Here is a 20,325-nt window from a genome sequence, read left to right on the forward strand (position 1 = left end):
AGGGGATGGTGTGAATATAATTAAGTATTAAAAATTTGTGGAGAAGAGGGTGTTAAATGTTTAAATTAACTAACTTGTTTTAAGTTAGTAATTAAAAAATGTTCCTCTTAAAAATTTCAGGCACATTTTTGATCAGTTCACTTATTTAGTGGTGTTTTATTCCATTTTTTCTTTCTCTATCAATCTCTCAGATATGGTTGAGCTCTCTAGCAGTTCTATAGCATTGATGAATAAACTATACTAAAATGACTCATAGCTTCTCCCTCATGCCTTCTCTCTTCTCTCTCAATTTAAAATATTGAAATTATTTCGTATTTTTATAAAAAGCAGATAACACAACGATAAACTTATATTAATCCTGTCCCTTTCAATATGAGGTTCTATTTATGTTGATAACATGATGAATAATCAAGCTACACTACTAAACTCTGGAGAAGTAACTGCATTGTGAAAGTATCAGTCAAAAGATCCATTTCTAAAGCAATTCAGAATTTGGTCGTCACTATCAGTTGTAGCTCAATTAAAATTCAATATGTTAGTCTGTATACGTTTTTTTTACATAGAACATAATAGTACAAAGAATCCATGCTTAGTCCTTGAAAGGCAGGAGTTTTAATGGGAAAATTTTAATCCAGGTTATGTATCACTTGAAAGAGAGAAATTTAAGACAGCCACAAGGGGACAGCAAAATACACTGGATTTCCTTAAGTAGCAAAGCAACAACATTCTGCTTTCTGGCTCTAGTGGTGTGATGAAGGCAAATGAGAGAACGAAGTACCCGGGATTTGAACCATCCTCAAGCACAGGCATTTCTTGTACAAATAGATGAGACTGCAGGGGTGGGGTGGGGTGGGGGGGGGTACTATATTTCCTAGGATAACCGAATGTATGAGATACCAGCTTTCTAAGTATTTCTTAGGAGTGGGTATTGGTGATTGGCACCCAGAGAGGGCTAACACCTGGCCATTGCTCACTGTCCTTCCCAGTGGAGCAGGGTGTGAATTCCCCGTCTCCCTTCCTCTCTCAAGATTTTCCTGTATTTGAGGGGAAAATAACAATAGGGTCAAGTCAATACAATTTAATTTTTTAAATAGGGAAACATACTCTCTTTAGAAGAAGCGGTAAATACTTATGAATCACTAATTATTAAGCACCGTTTAGCAGGGACCCTTATAGAATGCAGTAAAGTTCAGGCCAGGAAAATCTGGATTCTGTTGTCAGAATTCCTGGGTGTGGAATTGTTAACCTTCGGCAGATTTCTTAATCTCTAAGTGTCTTAGTTTATTCACTTGTAACATGAGGATAATATAAGAGATTGTCTCAAAGATCCAGTTGAAAAAATTCATGTCACCCACTTAGCTCAGTGCCTGGCATATGGTAAGAATTCAATTATAAAATTATTATAATAGATGAGTGGCACATGGCAGTTCTCAGTAAATATTTCTAGATAACTAACAAGAATACATTATCTCATTTAAGTCTCACAATTAGATTTTTTTTTCTCTCCATTTTTATAGAAGAGAAAATTAAGGTTCAATTATAAACTAAGGAGAGCTGGAATTGGAACCCCTGATTTTTTTATTCTAAGTCCATGTACTTTCCACCACACTTAGGTAGGTAGACTACCATCATTCTTTTCCTGTTCTTGGTGACTTCTATAGTTACCTGAAGTCACTTGACAGTTCTTGGTAATGACTCAGTGGTTGGGCTAGGCCAGTATAGAACAGAATCATGTGTTTTCCATTCACTGATTAGACCACTAGAGGGTGTGGAGAAAGAGGGGAGGGCTTTCCTGCAAGTCAGGAGAAGTCTTAAACCCAGAGCAGCCTCAACTGGGAAATCAACCTAAGTCAGCATACCTCAAACTCGTGGTCACGTGCATTCGTGCATCTCCCATGTTACCCAGTGCAATTCCTGTCCATAGGAACAAGATGACCCATCTATAGTGAAAAGATATATGGATGCCTGGGTTTACCCTAGCTGTTTAGGTAAAACTTAACTGGTAAATTCATATAATTTGCTCCACCTGGTCTCTTCCAATATGGTGTAATGAAGACCTTCTCTTCTCATTAAAGGAAGCAAGCTCCCTCTTTCTGTTTTTCCTTGGAAATGCCACTCTCGCAGGCTTATCGAGGCATATCCCTTCCCATACGCTTTGGCGAACCATAATGAGTGTACGTTTTAAATTAAAAATACAAACATACAAACACAAACCAACCAACCAACCAACCAACCAACAAAAACCCCAAACAAATGTCTTCTGGCAACAACAGCCCGATAATCCACAAATTCTTTGTTATTTCAAACCAGAAGTTTCTTCCCATAAGAGAGAGGAAGCATAAAGCTACCAAGAAAAAGACCACCGATCTATAAACACTCTTATTCTTTGAGAATAGCATTAGGGAAAATGGCACCAATTATTTCCGTTAGTACTTATTTATTTTCAAAAACTGATAAAAACTCTGAAGTGCCCCCAGAGGAGTCAAGGCCGTTCTCAGAGCCTAGTTTCTTCCCGTGGTAACCGGAGCATCAGTTGCCAGAGGTCATGAGAAGACCGGAGGCAGGTTGACCCCAGAGCTACATCCGGGCCACTGGAGGCTCCGCCCCCTGCCGGCCCTCGGAAAGAACGTTCCGCCCGCCGCGCTCGCATGTTCCAGAACGCGGCCCTGTCCTGGCGAGACCGCGGGGCGGGGATCTGGCCGGGAGCCCACCGTTAAGGCCTCCTCGTAAACTTTTAAGATGCCGGCGGCGGGTGCGGAGAGCTCCTCAGCTCGGGAACAAGCCTGGTGAGTCCCTTCGCCTAAAGCCGCACCCTGCTGACGGTGGTGGTCTTCCCTTGCCGTGTGCGTGCGTGCGTGTGTGCGTGTGTGTGTGTGTGTGTGTGTGTGTGTGTGTGTTAGGGGGTGGGGGTGGTGTGTGGGGCGCTGTTTCAGATTCCACCCGGGAAGCCCCCGAAGTTTCTAACCAACAGCATCACAAATGCAAGAGTGCCCTGGTGGCCCTCGGCCGCCATGACGCCAGTCTCACAGGTTGCGATGGAGAATGGCCTTAAAAATGTCTTAGGAACTTTTATCTGTTGACTTTAAAAATTGCGTTTAAAGGTAGTAGGTATTTATAGCCTACGTGTATATATTACCTTGTTTGACTCGTCAGTGCCCTTGACATTGACTTGTGGTTGGGGGAGCGTTCTCAGTGGATTCTGTCTGTTCTTATTGAGGGCGGGCCTTGAGAAGCATCCTGGCTTTCTGCATGTTTGTTTCTCTACAAAGGAAGGGGTCATGGTGATCGTGTCTGAATATGGTGGTGAAGTGCAGGGGTAGATGGGTGGTTAACCGCCTTTGGTTTGTCTAAGTTCTTCCTTCCATTCCTTAGATTATTCCTTTTTTTTTTTTTTTAATATATAGGTGAAGCAACCCTTGGTTGACCTCATAGATTGCAAGGACCTTGTCAGTTTAACATTCCCTTATTTTTTATGCCGACAGCACCTGCTCTTCCTTGGTGATCGCCTATCCAAGTAGTAAACAGACTTGACCCTGCTTAGCTTCCGCGGGATATAGCTTATTCAGGGTAGCATGGCCCTAGACCCTTAGATTGTTCTAGATCCAGGCATATAGTCTGATGAGAACTGTCTATGAACTCTGAAGAATATTCTATAATGTTTCTTTTGGTCTCAATACCTGCAAATCAAACTACCATGAAACATCATATGTTGTTTGGTAGATTTTACATCACTTGTGATTATTGAAGCATATGGGAAGGAATTCTACCCAATATGCACATGGAATAGCCAGATATGGGAAAATATATAACTTAATGGTTTTTCTACTCATTCGTGATAAACCGTAGACTATTGCTTCTCTTCTCACATTGGGCTTTTAATTTTAAACATGCAATGATACACTTTTTAAATTTTTATAAAGGAGAATTTTTTAGGTCAGCTTTCAACATGGCGACATACTCTTGCTGAATGAATAAATCAAAATGGACAACATTAATTTATTGAAGCAGAAATGTGTCTGCTCAGCTCTTCCCCTAAACTGCCAGAATTGCTTAGTACTGTGTCCCACACCAGAAGTCACCCTCACAAGTGGAACTTCTGTAGAAAAGGAAGCAGGAAGATGATCACTGAAGTTTTCTTTTCCATTCCTTCTGTTCCCCTCATTTCTCTTTACTTTCTTCCTCCTCCTTCTTCTTTAAGAAATGATGTAATTTAAGACACCACCACAGATGATTTAAAACATATATTTACTTTCCTAATTTGGAAAGGGCCTAAAAGGAAAAAATGATGTAAAAGAAGAAAACGACAGGTTAGAATAGGTCATCCTTCTCTTCATGAGAATAAATTTTTTGAGTAGAAAGATTGTTCTCTAGTAGCATAATGTTACAGTAGCTGGAGACTCAGTATCAGGGTGAAGTTCACACTTGTTTGGAAAAGAAAAGATGGTTTAATTATGCGTATGTGTTAGGGTATGTGTGTACAGAATTTCCCCCATAACCCCCTGGGAGTGGCATAGTAGGGGTCTCATTCTAATGGCATAAGGAAATACAATTATGGAACCTGAGAGGTGTGTGGTGACCGCCATTCAGTCTGGAACTTCAGTTATGTCTACAGTGGTCCATTCCACACCCTTAATCCATGATCAGGTTGTTGACTCATCTTTGTTATTTTGATTCCAACCTGACGTTTTCCAACCCCAATGCAGGTGAGAATTGCTTCGTCAGGTCAGCAGGAAAACATGCAAAACAAAATAATCCGGAAACCTATTTAGAAGAAATTCCTTGTGTCTGTGAAGTCACACATATCTTAATAGCCTGGCCTGTAAAACAATCAGCAAACAAATAATAAACAAGAACCAGAAACAATCATAATGTCAATAACCAAACCAAACCAAAACTGTCCTCTGCTTCTCTGGGTTGCTAATTTTTAACATAAGTTTTAAAAAATGTACTATAAAAATAAGACATTTCCATATGGAAGATACAGATAAGAAAAAAATGAAAATCACCTACAATCCTAGCATTCAGAGATAATATATATTGTTAACATTGTGGGGTATAGACTTTCAATGTGTGTGTGTGTTTTCCTATACACTTTCAATACACTATGAATTTATATATGTAATTTACAAAATATAAATTTATAAGGATAAAAACTTTTTTTGTTTTTATTCCTCTTACTAAGCATACCCATCCTTTAATAACAGCAAAGCATGAGAGTGTATGAATAAACTAGTTAATGTAGTTATTTTAGTTAATGTAGGCCATTATTGAGTATATAAGGTGTTTTTTCGATTTTTCCTTACTAATTATTTTATAAAAGCTGTTCTTAGAGCCAAATCTTTGTGACATTACAAATGTGTACTTAGGATACATTCTTAGAAGTAGGATTCCTATGTTAAAAGGTTAATATTTTAAATAGTGTTTAAATATTTAACATTTGTTGTTAAATAACTCTAAGCTACTTTTTAGAAAGGTCTTAACTGACATTCTATCATCAGCAGTCTATGAGACTGCCCAGGTTCTCAGTTTCTGAGTGTAATCATTAAAAAATATTTAAAAGTCAATTTTTTAAAGGAGAATAACTAGAGAGTTTAATGCCACCATTTTGAATATTCAGGCTAATGTGGAACCCAAGTGTTTTTCAGGAATTCACTTGTTACCAAATGATTTAGAGTCATATTCAAAGCAGAAGCCTGCAGTGGTTGTGCCAATGAGACTGTACATTTATTTAGAAGAAAAGTCACGTCTTTCTTGCTTTATTCAAAGGCATGGAAGCTGGCCTGCCTCCAGGTGGGATATCCTGATTGGAAGTCACCTCTGACACAGCTTTGCGCCTTCCTTACTGTCTTTTTGATGCAGGTTCCTTAAAGAAGAGTGTGATGACTACAGATGCTGGTTTGCATGCGTACAAGACATACACAGTGTGACAGACACATCAGCTACTTAGTTACTTAGTCATCCTGTTTCACTTTGGGGCCCAAGGGGAGGGGGAGAGGAAATGGGGTGAGAAAATTGGAGGTTCTTCCTGGTAAGTCCGTATCAGACATTAGTGTTTGGCTCACAAACAGCTGTTACATGAATTATTTGTATTAATAACAATGAGTAATAATTTTTAGAAATCGTGCATGCTTGCCAACACTGCATTTAGTGCTATACAATATGCTTAGGTCAAAGTCCTTGTTAGACCTTTGTAATAGCCTTGAAAATAATGTTTTGCATTTGCAAAGCTCGTTAGAGTTGACAATATTTTTGTATTGATAAGCTCATGTATGGTGAGTTGTCAGATTTGGTGGTACTTCATGCTTTTACCTGTCTCTGAATAATATTCAGTTGTGGACTTCCTGTAGATTTCTTCTGTTTCAGGTTTGTAATTTAAATCCTTAGTTAAAAAACAATGATAGGGCTCAAATCTTTTATCCTGTTTCTTAACTGGATGCAATCAAATAGCAAATGTGATTAACTGTTATGACATATTTAACCAAATAAAAGGATAAAAAGTCAAACTGTGGCAAAATAGGCTTTCACTCAGTGCCTTGTCCCATGAAAGTCAACACAAAGTCCTGTGGGTCTTGGATTAGAAAAATCCCCAAACATCTTTCATGCACGGCTGGAAGTATAAAACTTGGTGTCCTGGCTCTAGTCCAGTGCAAAGGGGAATTTCAAGAGCTGGTTCACATTTTTGTAATTTTCCAGTTTGAAGCACACACTTCCTATCCTGGCCACTTGCACTCTCTGGGAGCAGCCAGCAAATCGGTTGTGAAGAGGGCAAAGGCTTCTTGATATCTGAAAACCATAAAGTGCTGTGGGATGTTTTTGGATGAAGATTTCAGAGAGATCATTAATTTTGTAACCACGCTGTGGTCATTAGTGCAGTTCTAGACTTACAATGTTTTATTAGTGTGGTTTGCATTATTAGTTTATTTAGAGAATCATTATGAATTATTGATGGTGTCATTCCACTACGGAGAAGCCCAGTAAGCTGGAGGAAGTAAAAAAGGCATAGATGTTGGTTTTAATCCTAGCTTATGAGCAGCGGTGCTCTAAGTGCTTGGGCAATCTATGAAAATATTTGTTATTTCCAAAAGAGAGATGCTGGTGCAGAGGCCGGGCAGAGGAAGCTTCAGGGAGCAGAGAGGTCCTGGAGGGTCTCTGAGCATCCCAAGTAGCGCAAGCAGCAGAATGATTGAAATGGAAGTCTCACTAAAGTTGGGAGACCATGGGTTAAAAAGATGAGCCATTTGACTCTGCAGACTAGTGTAGCTAGTATGTCTCGTGTGGGCTGCGTGGCCCCGGATGGGTGCTTGGACGGTGTGTCGTGTCGTGAGAGGCCGCTCTGTTCATGATTAAACGTGGGTTCTGTGGCTGGGCAGGAACCGCTGTTGGGAGAAGGGAGAGGGGAGCAGAGGGCATTTACATAAGAAATACATCAGTCTTTTCCGTAAGAACTTGCAAATAAATCCCAAACCCTTGCTGATTGCCACTCTTGATCTCATCATTTTTGCCTAATCTCCTCATCCTTCTAGAAGGTCTCTGTGCGCTCTTGTGATTTTTGCTTTCTGTAAGTGGCACCCTCCTGCACACATGAACTGAAACTTGCTGGCAGCTTGTCAAGGGTCACTCGAAGTTCTTTCCATGTCAGTGCATATAGAACCACTTTATTTTAAACTGCTGAATTGCATTACACAATACAGTCTATCCAACAGGCCCTTGAATAACATTTCCTTCAAGGTTGTTTTGTTATAACATTGATGAGAAAAAAAAAATTGATTCCTGGGCGGGGCCACTGTGTTTTCTCTGGGTCGTCCAGTTTCCTCCCACATCCCAAAGAGATGTATGTCAGGTAAACTGGCTTTTTAAAATTGCAGTCTGAGTGAGCATGGGTGTGAGTGTGTGATGCACCCTGCGATGGGGGGGCGTGCTGTCCAGGGCGTGGTCCCGCCTGGCATCCTGCGCTCCAGGACAGGTTTTGGCCGCCCATCACACTGAACTGAATAAGCGGGTTGGAAAATTATTATCTCGTTTTTATTAAGCTTTCTTAAATGTATATACAGCTCACATTTATTGCAGTGTTTAATATTAGAAGTGTTTTGGGTCTTTATTTAGAAGTTTGGTGTTTTTAATGACCAGCAGTTTGCCGTAGGAAGTAAACTTTTATACCAATCAGCCTATGAGAAAATTGATTTTGTTATACGTCGCTTTGCTTAAATTCAATTTCCAAAAAGCTATCGGTATCCTTAAGTGAGGACCCACTGTGTATGCAGTCATTCTCCTAGAAACAGATATTAAGCTTTTTCTGAGGCTACCTGTCTGATAAGGACAGTGTTGCAGATTCCAGGTGTTTGTTGCCCGTTATTTTCCGCCTAGGCAGAGAGTGGAGAAATGGTGTTCTATGACTAAGACTGGTTGGCTGGCCAGCAGAGTCGGGACTGTCAAACACATACTTTAGATGTGCACTGTGTGCATAGACCCACATTGTTCCTTTTAGCTTGAGAAGCAAATATCGCCGCTAAAGCAGGGTTCCCCAACCCCTCCCTGAACAGTGGACTGGTACCGGTCCGTGGCCTGTTAGGAACCAGGCTGCACAGCAGCAGGTTCAGCAGGCAAGTGAGCGAAGCTTCATCTGTATTTGCAGCCTCTCCCCAGCCTTAGCATCACCGCCTCATCATCAGGCATTAGATTCTTATAGGCGCACCGGTCTCTGGTGTCACAAAGGTTGGGGACCACTGCTAGAGCATTGAAGAAAATGTGGGTGACCAGTCAGGGGCAGTGTATTTATTCCAATAAGACAAATCATACTGAGATTTTTCTGTTTTCTCCTATGTCTACGAATGAGAGGAAATAATTTTAAACTAATTTTAGACTTTAGTGAGAACCTACTCTTATACTCACCATTTTACTCATTTTATTTTAAGTTTTCAATAGATTAATAGTGACAACTGTGCAAACCTAGCATTTTGGCATTAGTTTATGGTAAATGTTAGAACACATTCTTTACAGCAAAAGGTATTGGTATGAATTCCCAATTCGAATGATTGCATTGCCTTCTTATTCTGTGGCTGAAATTTGACTGATACCTCGTTACCCTACACACGCATCATTTGAGTGGCAATAAAAGGAGTTTATTTTCTTCCTAAAATCATTAAAAGAACAAATCCTATTGGGGAGAATAATGATTTGATCACTACATTTGTGACAAATAGAGAACTAATTCAAATGACCTAGTTTAAAAACATTTATTTTGTTCACGAGTTTTAACAGTGGATATTCTTGTGTATCAGTCAGGGGATATTTATCTATATAACACCAAGTGGAAAGTATTATAGATGGTATTTTTATAGAGTGACCCATGCAGGGGGATATTTTATTTATAGTTCTAAGCCTTCTATATTATAAAATAAATACTAGGTGTTTCCAAAGTAATGAAATATAAGCTTCGTCCTGATGACTGGTTTCTGGCTACTGTTTGATAGAGAAGTGTGAATTCAGTTCCTGGTGTCTGAGAGCACAGGTACAAGGAAACTCCACTCTCCTGAAATCTCTAAGGGCAGACTGGATCTCGTCTGATCTATTGTGTTCGGGGATTTCAGATATCTGACAGTATCTTCACTGGAGTAAACAGTTGGCTTTGAATTTTGACACTCATAACAGAGATAACTTGGAGTTTTTTGGGAAATTTGATGATGACACATGACTTTTCTCATCTGGCAAAGGTGTGTTTTTAAAGTGTTGATTTAAAGTGGGGTGAATCTTTCTGGAAGTGTCTAGTTTTGATTGTAATGATGCTAGCTTCTCAACTGCTGCTTGATATCCTAACATCTTGGAGAATTCTTGTGTTGCTCCTAAAATAGGCAGTAATCTGCTTATTCCCTGGCAAAGGGGTGTAGCATTTCCAGTTACCCAGGCTTAGGAAACAAAATGCTCTTCCTCCCCTGGGGATCAGCTCTGCACTAGGCAGAGGAATTGGCCCCTTTCAAGGTCTTTTTGATTTGTGCCAGTTTGAGCAAGGGGTACATGAGTAGGCTTGATTTATTTTTGGTCATAAGAGAAAAACACACAAACGAACAACTTACCTTCATCTATCAGGTAGTCAACAAATGTTGATGGAATAGTTATGGTGTACTTTCAGTCGTGCTGTGTGCTTATGGGAATATGAGACTAAATTATCAGAAGTTTCTGAACCACTTCCCCTTCTGGCATCCTCTTTTCCAGGCAGGATCTTCCACTTATCTCTACCTAAAAGTCCCCAGTCAGATAACATTTGGAATTGCATCCTGCCTCCTTAGAGACATCGAAAACATCTGGAGGGAAAGAAGAGGCTGGCACGTTCTGGAGCACTGGGCTTGGGGTGGCTTGAACTTGACTCCTTGCTCATTCTTCTTGTCCATGTCCTGGACCCCTCGCTGGTAAGCTTTTTGTTTCGTTCCCGAGTCTGCTGCTCGTCTCTCCAGACTTTGAGCCCGTCCATGCGTCCGCTCCTGTCTTTTGCAAGTCAGGTTCCCAGCTACACTGTCTGTTGGGTTCAACTCCTGTCAATTCCTGAGTCCGCCCCTGTGTTGACCTCACTTGGTGACTCTAACTCTGCTTTTGTGCTCTAGATTCTATCTCCCTTTACCCTAGGACCCAATTCTGGGCCACGGTTTATGCCTGTCATGGCATAATCCAGCTGTTTTCTAGGGAAGGCTAGACGAAATGTCTCGGTGGAAAATTATTACCTCCTTAGGGAAACTGGCTGTACGCTCCAGGGGAGCTGTGAAAGCACACCACTAACGTCTGTTCTGGTTATAGCATGGTGGGTAGGACCACGGTCTGGATTAGGTAGCCCCAGTTCTGCCCTGGCTTCCCATCTGTTTAGCTTTGAAGAAGTTATTAGTCCTCAGTTTCCTACATGTGCAACGTGAATGTGGCCAGTAAATCTTACAAGATTGTTGTGAGTTAGAAAATGTATACAATTTTCTTAGCAATAAATGCTTAGTTAATGACAGCTGTTAATTTTATCATTATCATCTTGGAAATTATATGTAGCTAGGTGTTGTTATTGCATGATTTAATAACTTGGAAGTTATGACATAAACTTCAGTTAATCCTAATCAATCGTAATCCTATCAATTACGATTGATATTTATTAGCTAGCTTCCATGAGCAAAGGATTATGTTAAGTGATCTCCAGGATATGAAGATGAATAAGATATAATTTCCCCTAAAGGAGCTTATGATCTATTAAATACACAACACAATGTTATCAAAAGACCAAACGTAATAAATGAAGCAAACGAGGTGCTATGACCCGTGAGGGTAGAGGGAAAAAATGGGGTGTCAAATGGCTTGGAGAGCTGGGAAATCTTCATTAAGTAATGGGCATCGGAACTGAGCATTGAAGGATACTAGTTTTCTGTAGACAAATAAAGGAGAGGTAGGAATTTGTATGACAGACATTGAGTTAAGATAGCATATTTAGGGGAAAATGGTCTTTCAGTGTTTTTTAACTTTGAGATCTTCTTAAATGCACAGTTGGAAACCATGGATGGTCTCAGATGTCATGGGCTATGAGTTTAGATTTCATTTTACGTTAAGTGAAGGATGTTGAGCAGGATGGTGTTAGAATCAGGTCACATTTAAGGGAATTGGCCAGAATAGTGCATAGAATATAGATTGGAGATGGAATAGACTTGGAGCGAGTAGAAGAGGGAAGAAATTATGGCATTTATCTGGGTAAAGGGAATGATAGACTAACTGAGGATATAAGGGAGGGCACGTATGAAAGTCATTTCAGTTGTGGAAGCCTGAGGATTGATTGAATGTATAAGGCAAGGAAGTTGGAGAAATTAGAAACTCATATTTTTCTGGGAATCTGGGAAAGGGAAGTCATAAAAAGGGAAGGAAGTAGGAGAATTGGGTATGGGAGACAAAGAAAAATGATCAGCCCCATTCCATGCTAGTCGGAGTGATTATTACTAGTGGAGCATCCGGGTAGGGCTATCTAGCGCACGGTTGGGAAAGTCTAGTAAAGTGTGCTGCCCAGATCCCTATGGGAGCTAGCTTGTTACTAAATTTATTTAGGCTAAATTCCTTCCCTTCTTACATTCAGTATTACTTTTTTCATTATGCTCCTTAGCATCTCATACCAGCATTCCCATTTGGAGGTCTGCCCAGTGGTACAGTTCGAGAAATAATATTCCTGACTGGTGTGCTGCGAGTGTGTGTGTTTGTGATTATTACAATTCATTCAATCAGGACACGTATAATCCTTTAACTTCTCTGACCTCAGTGTCCTAGTCTAAAATATAGTTAATAATAATCAGCTTATCTGTCTCCCAGGATGGTTGTATGTCCATTTTAGAATGTTGCTAAAATCACAAAGTGCTATATAAATAAAATAAATCGTACTCATACTCATCATCAAAAGTCCATAACGGATGTCCTAAGTGTGATTTTTAAACCCATTCTTCCGCTGCTTCCTATAAAATAGGAAATCACCAAATGAGAACTCTTTTTTTTGTCATTAGTCTGTGAATCATAGATTTATTTCTTCTAAAGTAACAATTAAAAGCAAAGAGAAAGAAAGCCCAACTGCATAAACACATCTATTTCTATTTTAAACTCAAAGTGCATCACTCAAACCACAAAACCCCGAATCAAATTTAGCTCCTTCCGAGCCCATGCCCAGCCCTTGGTGTCTCCCAGAGGTAAACTTCTGGGAAAGTGTCTGGGCCCGAGGCCCAGGCTTGTTTAGATGGCCTCTTCCGCTCCCCTCCCCATGCTGCCCCTCCAGCACACCTGTCTGCACAGCCCCTTCCTCTCTTATCCAGGCACTCTGACTGTGGTCATGACCACCTGTCAAGGATGACGCAGATTTCACCCTACGCACATCCTTGCCTTGTTGCTGTCTTCAGGGTCCCAAACTGTGTTGATTCACCCCACAGGGCATTATTTTTAGCCTTTATCTCTTAGTAGTTTTGTTTTCTTTCCGCCACCTTTTGACCTGAGAGCTGGAAATAAAGTCCCCCTTCTATAAGGACGAGAAAGTTGTCAGCCATTTCCTTCCTGCTCACATGAAAGGCCCGCCCAACAGAGCCCTGGGAAGATGCTGAAAATTTCAATTCTCTGGGCCCTGAATACACCCGTCCTAAACAGCACATCTCTGCTTTTCCTTGTACATTCAGCAGAGTGGTTGCCTGGACCAGGCAGCTGTCCTTTCAAAGGGTCTTGAAGCCGCTCAAGGGGAATAAATAAAACCACATTTTCCCTCTCCTTTTGATGTTGTTGCTGAACTCAAGACATCTGGGTGAATTTGAGTAGCCTGTCTACCGCTTCTTTTATTGAAGTAATTAAATTCACAGGCAAAGAGAGAAATTATTGCTTTTAATTAATGAAGTCATATGAAACTATAATTTCATGAGACTGGAAACTTAGTTGGTTCTATGGAGTAAAATATGGGAAAGTACTTTGTAAATTGTGAAGTAGGAGGTGTATTAAAGGGCTTGAAAATTATAGTTTGTTATCACTGATTTCAAAGTGCGTAAATGTGTATAGATAATTCAAAAAGAATAAAAGATTAAAGATGAAAGTGAAAAATGTAGGAGCACCCAGCATCTTTTTTGATACTAGAATCCATTATAGAAGTATTATAATTCAAACCATTGCTTTTTGATGAACTTTTTTGTGGGTGGCTGTCATCTGTATCACCACAGCTAATTTCCTTGTACCTTTATTTTAGTGACATTTTCTATCATTATCCTTCAGATTAAGTTCTAAATGTGAAATTATGGACTCAAAGGCATACACATTTAAAATTCTGATACAAATTTTCAGACCATCTCCCAGAAGACAGTACCAATTTATAATTTCTTCAAAACTATATGAAATTTTCCATTTCCTCAACTCTTATGAACAGAGAGTTTTGTTTTTTTAATCTTTCTTATTCTGACCATCTTTGTTATTGGGTAGCTTGACTATCTTACATGTATTTATTAGCTATTTATATTTTGTGTTCAATGAATTGATTATTGTTTTTTGTCTCATCCTTTCTTTTTCCATATGAGATGGTTGTCTTATTAATTGATTCATAAGAATCATTTTCCTATTAGTTATTTTTTCTCTTATTAATGCACATATCTACCCAGTATATCATTTGTTTTTCAACCTTATGATGCCTTTTTTTGTTGCCATGAACATTTTATTTAAGTAGCTGTACCTATCAATCTTTTATGATTTCTGTTTCTTGTGTTTTTCAGTGGCTGGCTTCTGTCACCAAATGAAAAGCTTGCTTCTTGGCAGTTTTGGGAGCTAGATAGAACAAGTTCAATCCTTGGCTGAAGTGCACGTGCCCAGTTTGTAAATGGGAATGGTAATACCTGTTTCCCGGTGTCATTCAGTGAGGCAGAGTGGGCTTAGGAGTTCGGGCTCAGCAGTGGGCTTACCAGGAAGGAGAGAAGGATGATAGTTTCCTTTCTCACATTCATCTCCCAAGTGACCTGGACACTGACTTGGTTTATCTCCTCTAAAGAAGAGAATGACTGGGTGGAGAAAGTCTCTTTCCCTGGTCTTGCTTCCAACTAAAAAATGCCCCACAGAGAAGTGGCCCCCAGAATATCATATGGGTAGCAAGGAATTGCCAATCTGTTCCCTGCTTCGGTATCTTTTTTCCCCTGAAAAAATAGATCATTCCATTTCTGTGTCTTTATCAAATTATAAATTTTTGAAGGAATAGTTAATCTTATGGCAAAACAAAACTCTCTTCATAGATTAAAAACTAAAATACACAAATAATTGAGTGTATTGTGAAGGTTCAGACTAAACAGAGACAAGAATTGCTGAGAATCTAAGAAGATTCTTGGGAAAGAGGCTTCCATTGGAACTCTCTATAGAAGAAACGTCTTTGAGGAATTTCTACCAGTTTATCACTTCCATGGTTCCCTTCATGCTAAGGAAAACTTGGCTCAGTCATTCCTAAAACAATTCGATGAAACAGTCTCTGAACCAACTGCTGTATTCATCAGCATGTCCAAAGATTTAGTTGGATATTGCATAGGCAGAAAAAAATATGGAAAGATAGTCCATTAACAGGTTTATTTCATTTCATCATTTAATATCTCTACCTTCATGTTTTCATTCTCCTCGATGAATAATGAAGTTAGAATTTTCATTTCTTTACAAAGAAAGTAAATTTCCAAAGAGGTTCATTTTCTCTGCCAAGTCTAAATTTTGAGGCACTCTTCGTTATGTCTGCATGAACAAATGGTGGGAGGAATGAAGCCAATCGACAAGGTAATCCAAGAAGTAGGAGCCCACCTGCGCTTTACTTATCAGACTATATATAATTGACATGGTTATTTCATCATGAATTATATTGGTTATTGAGTCATTTCTAATACGTTTCGTGTGTGTAGGAATACTCTATTTTAGGGTTTTATCCTTTATATCCACAATTAGACAAGCTAATGTATAAAATATTAATCTTTGCAATGTAACTTTTTTCCAACTCCTTAATAATCCCTCTTTTCCTCTTATAATAGAATTTAAAGTTCACAAACTTATTTGAAACCTTTGCTACAGCAAGATTAAGGATAAATTCAGTATCTGTCATTAAAAAGCAATCTAGAGACAGTAAGGACATGGTTTAAAAAGACTAGAGAAGAAACGATCATAATAAGTATATAAATGATTAATAATCAAATACTACTTGAGTGCCTAGCATATGTTGGTTGGTTGATTCATTCAACAAATATTTATTGAGTTCCTACTATGTATTAGACATGGTTGTAGATACTGAGGGTAGATGCCAAGCAGGCAAGATCCCTGCGTGTATGGAGCCCAGAGCTGAGAGGGAAAATATAACGACCAGGAGGTTGCAGTGACAAAATGATTTTAGATACTGTTAAGTATATAAATAAAACAGAATAGGAAGAGGTAAGTGATTGTAATCGGGGTAAGGGAGGTGGTGGGGAAGCTGCAGCATAGATTGGACAGGCAGGGTCTCTGAAGAGGGGACATTTGTGCTGGAATCTGAGTGATGAAATGTGAAGAGTGGGGAAGAGTTTTCTAAGCAGAAGGAACAGCTAGTGCAAAGACCCTAAGGCAAGAATAAGCCTGGTGGTTCTATGCGCGATGGTTAATTTTGTGTGTTGACTGGGCTAGGCCATGGTACCCAGATACTTGGTCAAACACTAGTTTAGATGGTGCTGTGAGAGTGTGTTTTAGATGAGATTATATTTAAACTGATAGACCGAGTGAATAGATTACCTTCCATTATGTAGGTGGGCCTCATCCAATCAGTTGAAGCCTTAAGAGAAAAAAGACATGTCTTCCCAGGAAAAACAAAGCATGCCTCCAGACCGTCTTTGGACTCGAGATGCAACATCAAGTCTTTCTTGTGTCTCTATCCTGCTGACCCTGCAAATTTTGGACTTGTGAATATTTACTATGTGATTAAGAGATTGTGAGGCAACACTAAAATGGCAAAAGTGAAGATGGGGCATGAGTTGCTTTGGCACGTGTTTAAGGTACTTGTCACAGGACGTGCTTGTGAATCGGGTGTGTGAAGTGAGGAAAAGGATAGAATCAAGGGAAATAATTCTGCTAGGCACCATATACTAAGGTCTCTGTACTTGACCTCTGACTTTCACAATAATCATTACTACTTTATATATGAGGAAAGCAAAACTCAGAAGAGTTAAATAACTTGCCAAAGTCATGACTCTATTAGGTAACAATGTAGATTTTCTAAGGATTATTTGAAACCACATGTTTTAAACAAATATTTTTCAACCGGTTTCTTTTTTTCAAAAATGAATATTTTGTGTATATGTATATTTTTATTTTTTAATTAAATTTATCGGGGTGACATTGGTTAATAAAATTATATAGGTTTGAAGTGTACAATTCAATAATACATCATCTGTGTATTGTACTGTGTGTTTACTCAAAATCAAGTAGGTTTCTATTTCATGACTTTCATGAAGTTGAGGCTGGGGAAAGGGATGGGTTGTTGCAGTATTTTAGTATCTTATTGGTCAAATTGTAGGCTAGTTTGTCCTACTCAATGCAACCTTCCCGTCGTCTTAGTTTTCCTATTCTTTCTTTACCTCTTTACCAGCCAATGACCTTTCACTTAATTCTGTGTATTTTAGTGGTTACTCAGTTTCAATCTGTTGTTTAACACACATTCCGGTGCTTCAAAAGTTTTTATAATGATATCAGATGTTATGTCATAGTAGGAAGAAAAGTGAGAAAATCTTTGGTGAACTCTCTGCCATTTTACAGTAGTCCTTCCTTATCTGCAGTCTTGCTTTCTGCAGTTTTAGTTACCTGCAGTTACAGTTACCTGTGGGCAGCTGTGGTCAAAAATATTAAATTTCCCCAACCATTGACATCATCTGCTCCTGACATCCAGCCATCAACACCATCATGGCTTGGATCACTGTCATGAGTGGTCTAGGATCACCTGAAAGCAGATGATCCTCCTCCTGACATATTTTCAGAAAGTCATTAGTAGCATAACATTACGTCACAATGCTTACATCATTCACCTCACTTCATCTCATCAGATAAGCATTTTATCATCTCACATCATCACAAGAAGGATGAGTGCAGTATAGTAAGATATTTTGAAAGAGAGAGATCATAGTCACAACTTTTATTATAGCGTGTTATAATTATTCTGTTTTATTATTGGCTATTGTTAATCTCTCACTGTGCCTAATTTATAAATTAAACTTTAGTATGTATGTGTAGGAAAAACATCATGCTCAGGGTTCTGTACTATCTGCTGTTTCAGGCATTCACTGGGGGTCTTGGAATGTATCCCCTGCGGAAAAGGGGCGAATACTACATACATGTTATATGGTTTAGTCTTCCGTATATCTTACAGAATCCGTACTATCATTCCAATGTCATAGAAGATTAACCAGAAGTTTGATGGAGTACTGTAATTTATCTCAGATCACAGAACTACAAATGGCAAAAGCAGGATAGAAATAGAAGACTGCTAGAACACTCTCCCATTTCATACTGTCACTTTTCTTCCTTTTTCCACCTTTTTTCCTAGTATCTCTCCTTTTTTGGTTGTTTCATACTACAGCCTTTTCCATTTGCCACTCTAAATATATATTCAAAGCATGTGCTAATTAATAATGACATATTATTCCAATAAGACTTTTTGCGAGAGATTATGTGCCTATGAAGGTGAAACTTAATTTAAAAACATCCTTAATAGTGGTGTCAGGGAGCGTGTTCTCTGTTGATGTAGGGAAATCTTCTTGAAACTCTTCGAGTCATAAGGGAGGAGGGACTTTTAGTTACTTATAAAAGCTTTGCATCTTAAAACCATTGTCTTCCCTGGAGAGGTAATTTTTATGCCACAGGAGCATTTGAATTTCAAGCAAAAGCATTTAACTTCCTTTGCTTTAGTAAGGATTATTTTCTTTTAAAATAGACTTTAAATTTATTTATTTTAGTGTACTGATAATTTTATAGGTGACCTTGGTATGTATGAACAGCACGGGCCAAGAAACTGTTTTTTTTCCGGTTTTCGGACGTCATATTGCTTCCTATCACACCTTGGAATGTCAGAAATTTGTTAACTTCTTTCTCCCTGAGATGTTTTTCTCTTGCAGTATTATTATGGTGACAGTGGTATTCTGTTTACTTGTTGCTGAGTATTTTTCCAAACTCATTTACAATAGAAATAAAAAGCCAACTAACATCTGCCCCCACCCCTCCCACCACTGTCACGTCAACGACAACAAAATCAACTCTTGCGGTCATTTCTGTCACAAAGAAATTTTACGCAAACCTTCTCAAGGCTAGACTTACTACCACTGTACATTGCGACATTTGTAGGGTTTGCCTTTGGATAAGAACAGGCAAGTAAATTCCCTAAAAATTTGGTTTAGTCACTATATTGTGAAGTAAACTTCATATAGCCTGTTATCTATCATCTGTTTCATTCCATTATCTCATTTCATTATCTATTAAATAACAATTTAAGAGATTTGATGGCAGAGATGTTCAATGCTCGTGGAACATCAGTGCCCCCTGCCACCATATCCCAGCCTTGCTTGCATGTAAGTTGGGGCCATTGACCAGTTTTAGCAAATGTGATGTGCACAGAAATGATCTATGCTACTCTCATGCCTGTCCCCAAATGTTCTTTCGTGACTATTCAGTTCTCTCTTCCCATGCTGTAGAGGCCCTGGAGACGGAATGGTGGCATCGTCAGATGAGGGTTGCCTGGAGAGATTTCCTGGCGAAAATTCTGGACATCTGAGCAAGAAGTCCAGCCACCCGTGCTTTTGCCTTTTCCTCGTTACCTCACCATAGCGTAAGTTAACCGACGAGACATTTTTCAGATTTGTTTATTATCAGAATGACTATTCAGGTTTTTATCATGGTTCCAAATATTGCATCGGAAACTCTCCAAGATGAAAGGGTTTAACTTCCACAATCTTATAATTCTTATCCCAGTAATTTAGTCGTGTATCTGGATAAGCTTTGGTTGCGGTATTTGGCAGCTTTTTGCAGAGTATTCCTATGGATTTTGAAAAGCCCAGACAACGCCAGCAGTGTGAGAGCTGAGACAGAGAAAAGGTAGAAGCGATTTCCCTTCAGAGTTGTGCGTTTAGTGCACAGCCCAGGGTAGGGGGACATTTGTGAGTGCTGTGCTGGGGAAGCACAAGACACTGGCCTGTAGGAAAGTGATAATCAGTTCAGTTCAGGGTGGTCTCTGGTTGTGAGCCCTGGAGGAAATTTTTCCCGATGATTTATCCCAGCTGCTTTTGTGGGTCTTGCTCCTTCGAGTCACACTCCTGCCCCTCCTCTGTAGGTACATGGCATTCACCCGTGGGGCTGTGCTCTGTAATGCATTCTTTTCTCAACTTCTTAAAACACATTTGTCCTATGTGTCACTCCTCCAGGGACCACCTAATAAATAAATCAATTAGGGAATTATTCATCCATTGTTTAATCAGTTAGGGAATTATTCATCCATGTGTTTATCAAACACATTAACTGAACACTTTGCATGTACTTAGTAGTAGTGCCCATGGTGTGTTAGGTACCAGGTAATTACTCTCTTCCATGGATATTTGTTTTCTTTTTAACTGTTTACTTAGAAATTATTTCAAACTTAGAAAAAATTTACAAAGATAGTACAAAGAGTTCCCATATACCTTTCACCAAATTCCCCAAATATTAAAATTTTAATATATTTATCATTTACTTTCTCTTTTTCTGAACTTTTTGGGAATAAATTTTAAGCAAACATCATGTTTTTTTCCCAAAAATAAGGATTCTCTTGCATAACTTCAGTGAAATCATCAAAATTAGGAA

The 20,325-nt window shown here is 39.1% G+C and overlaps 1 long non-coding RNA gene across 1 annotated transcript; it reads left to right on the plus strand.

The window, feature by feature from the left end:
* The first annotated feature begins 2,651 nt into the window (after positions 1-2,651).
* LOC118603873 lies at positions 2,652-20,154 on the plus strand. Its single transcript, XR_004951409.1, has 3 exons — positions 2,652-2,786; positions 10,210-10,403; positions 19,185-20,154. It is a non-coding gene; the product is annotated as an uncharacterized LOC118603873 (long non-coding RNA).
* Positions 20,155-20,325: the final 171 nt, after the last annotated feature.

The sequence above is a fragment of the Rousettus aegyptiacus genome, unplaced genomic scaffold, assembly GCF_014176215.1.
Source record: "Rousettus aegyptiacus isolate mRouAeg1 unplaced genomic scaffold, mRouAeg1.p scaffold_m13_p_6, whole genome shotgun sequence".
NCBI classification, from domain to species: Eukaryota; Metazoa; Chordata; class Mammalia; order Chiroptera; family Pteropodidae; genus Rousettus; species Rousettus aegyptiacus.